Source organism: Piliocolobus tephrosceles, unplaced genomic scaffold (genome assembly GCF_002776525.5).
Source record: "Piliocolobus tephrosceles isolate RC106 unplaced genomic scaffold, ASM277652v3 unscaffolded_36238, whole genome shotgun sequence".
Classification (NCBI taxonomy): Eukaryota; Metazoa; Chordata; class Mammalia; order Primates; family Cercopithecidae; genus Piliocolobus; species Piliocolobus tephrosceles.
In genome coordinates, this window is record NW_022320130.1 from 99 (window position 1) to 5,510 (window position 5,412).

The 5,412-nt window shown below is 39.0% G+C and overlaps 1 long non-coding RNA gene across 1 annotated transcript; it reads left to right on the forward strand.

Annotated features, from left to right (window-relative positions):
• Positions 1-580: 580 nt before the first annotated feature.
• LOC113222899 lies at positions 581-5,209 on the forward strand. Its single transcript, XR_003308565.1, has 4 exons — positions 581-2,097; positions 2,978-3,026; positions 3,471-3,566; positions 4,150-5,209. It is a non-coding gene; the product is annotated as an uncharacterized LOC113222899 (long non-coding RNA).
• The last annotated feature ends 203 nt before the right edge of the window (positions 5,210-5,412 follow it).

A 5,412-nucleotide genomic window follows, 5' to 3' on the forward strand; every position in this document is an offset into this window, starting at 1 on the left:
AAAAAGGCATAAAACAATACTTGGCTGTACTTACTCTAAGGATGGTAGTAGTTTTCCAAAAGCTTTGAACTTAGCTTTTTGTGTATATTTTTGCTTGGGGATATATCTTATGATTGAACTTTCTTGAAATGACCCTAATGTCAGTATTTTCTCTCACTTTTGTTATCGTAGAAACTGTTGTGGTTGTCAACTGGGTTGTCTTCCTGAAGTATGAAGCCGGTATATATTGACTGAAGTTGCTAATGGCTACTTCTTTACGGATTCATATGGGGGAGTGAATGGAGCACACAGGCCTAAAACAAAAACAAAACACAAAATCACCAGGAAGGTTTCTTTCTTATTTAAAACATTAAATCATACGTCCACATGCCCAACACCAAACTTAAGAAATAGAACCTTTGGCTGTGCGTGGTGGCTCACACCTGTAATCCCAGGATTTGGGAGGCCGAGGTGGGTGGATCCCTTGAGGTCAAGAGTTCGAGACCAGCCTGGCCAAGATGCAAAACCCCATCTCCATCAAAAATACAAAAAATTAGCCAGATGTGGTGGCGCATAACTGTAATTCCAGCTACTCGGGAGGCTGGGGCAGGAGAATCGCTTAAACTCGGGAGGCAGAGGTTGCAGTGAGTTGAGATTGCACCACTGCACTCCAGCCTGGGTGACAAAGGTAAACTTCATCTAAAAAGAAAGAAAAAGAAAAGCTAAGCATGGGCTTAATTTCTCTGAGGTTTAAAGCTGCTGCAAAGAGTTACTCTTCATGAAGTAGGTGGGATCCCAGCTGGGTCATGAAATGTGAGTGGGGTTTGATCAGCTGGTGGAAGTTGAAGGATAATTATTTATGTAGGTAATAGGTAAACACAATCAGGTGTCTAGGAAAGAGAATGAGGGATTCAGAGTGTAGGAGACCAGTTGGAGCTATAAAACAAGGAGGATAGGATTCATGTCGAAGGTTTGTAGGAAATCGTGCTGGCGTAATATCTTGTACTCAAACAGTTCCATGGATTGGTGACAGATCTTTTTTTTTCTTTTTTCTGATAAGTCAACTGTTATGCCTGGATATTCATCTATCTATGTAACTGGTTGAGAAACAGGGGAGTAACAGCAAAGAAGCTGTCTTAGAATAAATCTGGTGGCAGCAGAAGAGAATATGAGACACATTGTCCTCACAGAGCTTGAAGAGAGTGACGGTAGTTTGAGGGCCACGCTGTTGTCTTAGAGTGAAGTGTGGAGAACCTATATGGGTTTGGTAGTCATGGGTATGGAAGGAAGAACGAAATGTGAAAGCCCATTGGCGGCAGAATCAAAATGGCTTGGTCTTTGTAGTCCACTATTAAGTGAGGAGGAGGAATTATTGGCTGACTTAGGAAGAAGTAAAACATGTGAAATATCAATAAAACACAAAGCTTGCGATTTTAGTCAGGGTAAAACTTAAACATTGTATGATTCTAGTGAGATTATTGAGCAGTTTTGTTCCATGTATTTTATATCCCATATCTTCTAGTTAGGACCCTATTTCTTTATTTCTTGACATAGCCAAACATTTTTCAAACTGACAGCTTTATTGTGATACAGTTTTTATGTGATAAGCCTCACCCTTCAAGCGTACAGTTCAGTGGTTTTTAGTATATTCAGAGTTATGCAACCATTACCACCGCCTAATTTGAGAACATTTTCATCTCCCTAAAAAGAAACCCCGTACCCATCAGCAGTCACGTACCTCTCTCCCCTACCCTTCATCCTGGCAAACTCTGATCTAATTTCTATCTCTGTAGATTTGCCTGTCCTGGACATTTCATATCAATAGACTCATACAAAACGTGGCATTTTGTGACTGGCTTTTCTTTACAGTGATTATAAATCAAATGCCTGAAGAGGCTAAGCTTAGGATAGTGTTTGCTGTACAACTTTGACAACTGAACTTTTTTAAAGTTGAAAATATGACTGTGTCTGTATATATGGCATATTATCTTAGATGACCCTTACTTGGATTATTAAGAATTTTTTCTTCTGGTGTTCTTGAACTGTCTCAACATTCAGCAGGAACCCTTTGGCGACAAAGAGCATTAAGAATGTGGAACACATATTGACAAAATGAAGGTAATTTAAAACAGTAGTAGAGTCGACCACTTTCCCGTGTCGCTGCTGCTGACACTGTGTATTAAGAAAAGTTTACTTACCTTACTTTTGATGGAGGTGCTAGAACTATTTCTTTCTTGTGTTTAGATTTCAACAACCCTTTGCATAGGTATTATGTGGTTGTACAAATGTACTTTCTTTTAATCTGAAAACACAGAAACTTCCTTTCTTCCCACTTTCTGAGACTCTGCAGCCTTAAAGGAAGAGTGGGGGTACTTTAAAGGAAAGGTGGTGGTGGCTGGGTAATGGGGAACAATGTCTACTGTATACTTCCTTTCCCAAAACAAGTCCCTGTCTACCGTCAGAATTTCCAAAATGTGAAGATCAAGTGTGGTGTTAACTCATTAACTAATGACTAGACTTTGAGTGGTTGTGGAAGCAAAATCTCAGTGAGTGCCTGGATGTTCTAATTCTGTTCAATCAGTGAGTGCACATTCTATACAATACTCTCTCAGTCCAGTGACAGATTTAAGCAGTGGGAGATAGATTTCTATGTTTCAGAAATGAAATACACAAAGAATAAACATTTTTAATCCCCTGATTCTTTACCCGAGTTTAATGTTTTAGAGAGTTTATCTTGTAGATTTTCTTTCCCTTCCATTAAACTGTTACTTTCAAAAGTCCCAGAATTTGGGGAAAGCAAGTGGGAGAGACACTGGCTTGGATTCTCCAGGAGAAGGGAGTGAAGAGGACTTCTTTCCCTCATTTTATTATTGAATAATGTCATGAGAACAATTATTAAGGTGAATGGTCTATAGTAGACACTATAGGGCACGTCGAAATTGTTCAAGCAGGAATAATTCTCGTGATAATTTTTTCTGTTTCTTTTTTTCTTTTCAAGGTATCTATTGGGTGGAGGAGCATTATGTATGGAACTTCTCAGAAAACAGGTGATTATTTTCTTATAACATCCAATTTTCACCCTCAATACAGTGTTTCGATTATGGGAAGTTAGGTTGTAAGTAGAAGGTTCTCTTAAAGAAATTTTGGTGTTTTTTATTTTATTGTATTTTTTTATTTTCATAGCTCCTACTTTCAAGAATGAAAAAGGTCAACCAGTAAAATGAGATTGTACTTGGTGTGAATCTATGCTGGGATCGGCATTAAGAGTGACCTTTATTTAAGGTTCTAATTTGCTCATGGTTGGGCACCTAGAACGTCAGTTTGTTGGTTTTGTGAGATTCTGGAAATGGTCCAATTTTACTTTTTCCTCTTGTCGCCAGATGTTTTAACACTGATCTGCTGCTGTTGAGGTATATGCCATCTTGCTAGGCCTTCTCAAGTGGGAATCAGGAATGCTGCTGTGTCCTAAGGATGTTTTGTTCTTCCCGTAGGGCTGCTGCAGTGCCTACTCAATAGAACCGGTCATCGTGCAAAGAAATGCCACCTGACTCAAAGGCAAAGCCAGAGTGCAGCTTGGAGCAAAGAAGGTACTTTTGTTAAGAATTTTACGTAAACCATAAGAGATATTTTCTATTACTTTGTGAGCCTTCTTCCTGTCTTGACTTAATTCTTTTTGAGAGAATTCAATTCATTTTCATTTGGTTTGTTTTCTTCTTGTTATAAAGATGATCTATAGAAAATATAGAAGTATAAGAAAATTAAAGATACTAACTGATAATCGCTTAATGATTTAGTATCAGCTTGTTTAGTCTTTGTTATATTTACTGTAGGCAAACATGGCTACAGTTGTCAATTTATTATTGATATGTATACCCTAGTAAGGTAAAAGTTTTATGTACTTTGAAGTTTTGCAAAATTGAGTTCATGTTATAGAATTAATTCCCAATGAACTTTTCTGTGCTAGGCACTAGTCTTTTTATTTATTTCTTTATTTCTTTATTGATTTATTTTTCCTTTTTTTGCCCTCTGGACCTATACTTACCAAGCCTTTTTATTTGTTACTTTTTGTTAACTCTTTCGATCCTCTTAAGAACTTAAAAAGAGGGTATTACTAATATCTGCATCTTGTAGATGAGGTAACTGAAGGTAACCGAAGGTAACTTGTCCAAGGTCACAGGTGGCAGAGCAAGGATTAAAACCAGACAGTCTGGCAGCCCAAGGCCCAATCAAGAGGAGCTGAGAGTAAGCCATGGGGCAGAAGGATGTTGGTGAGGCTGCTTTCCTCTTTAGTTAACATGAAACACAGGCTGTAACTTTAATTCTAGGACATTGCCAAGAAAGTCTTCCAAAGCCATAGCTTGTTTGCCATGACCATGACTTTTAGCAAGAATTTGTGGCTTAAAGACAACATGGTGCTCTGAGAAGCTTCTGTTCACTCTCAGGGAGGGACTGGTAGTCGAGCTAAATAGTGAAATCCTGGAGCACACAGCCTTTAGGGCAGCTTCTGACCTATTTCTGTGGTCAGGAAAGATACCTGTCTTTCCCTGCTGCCCAGAACCTCCAGTTACTCACCTTCAGAGTTTCCTCTTCTGTGATCACATTCAGATGAGAGATCTGTTTTGTTTTTCTCCGGGTAGGAGGAAGTGAGTCACCACCTACACTGAGCAGTCTAGTCTTCTGTGTATAAATGAACAAGGTTGGGCAGCCAAATTTGAGAACCTTGTATAATCCTGATATTCTCCAAGAGAATCCAACAGGATGTCAGGATTATGCACGGTGGTAAAGTGGTCTCCTGTTAGTTGTGTCCACAGCTCTCATCAGAAGCAGACACAGATACATTTGTAGGAAAGCATCTCTAACGTAAGCCTGTAGGATTCCCAGAGATTAAAAGCAGGTAACAATGAATTCAGTGACATCATAGCATTCAAGTAGTCAACCCAACATATTTCAGAATTGTCAGAAACAATGAATCATATGTTTCCCAAAGACTGCAGGTTTTGGAATTATCAGATGCAAAACACGGACTTCAAATATTAGAATTGGGAGAAAATAGTTACATGTGAAATAAACCTAATATATAAAAAAAGATGGACTCATAAAACTGAGTGAGCAGTAAGACCACCAGGAATGATGAGGAAGATCTGAAGGGAAAATGGATGAAACAGAACTTACAGAAATAAAATACATAGCTGGGTATGGTGGCTCACACCTGTAATCCCAGCACTTTTTGAGAGGCAAAGGTGGGAGGATGGCATGAGCCCAGGAGTTGGAGACCAGCCTGGACAACATGTTGAGAACTCATTTCTACAAAAAATACCCACCACCACCACCAAGAAAAAAATACCCGACCACCACCGCCAAAAGAAATACCCAACCACCACCACCAAAAAAAAAAAGTTAGCTGGGTATGCCTATAATCCCAGCTACTCAGGA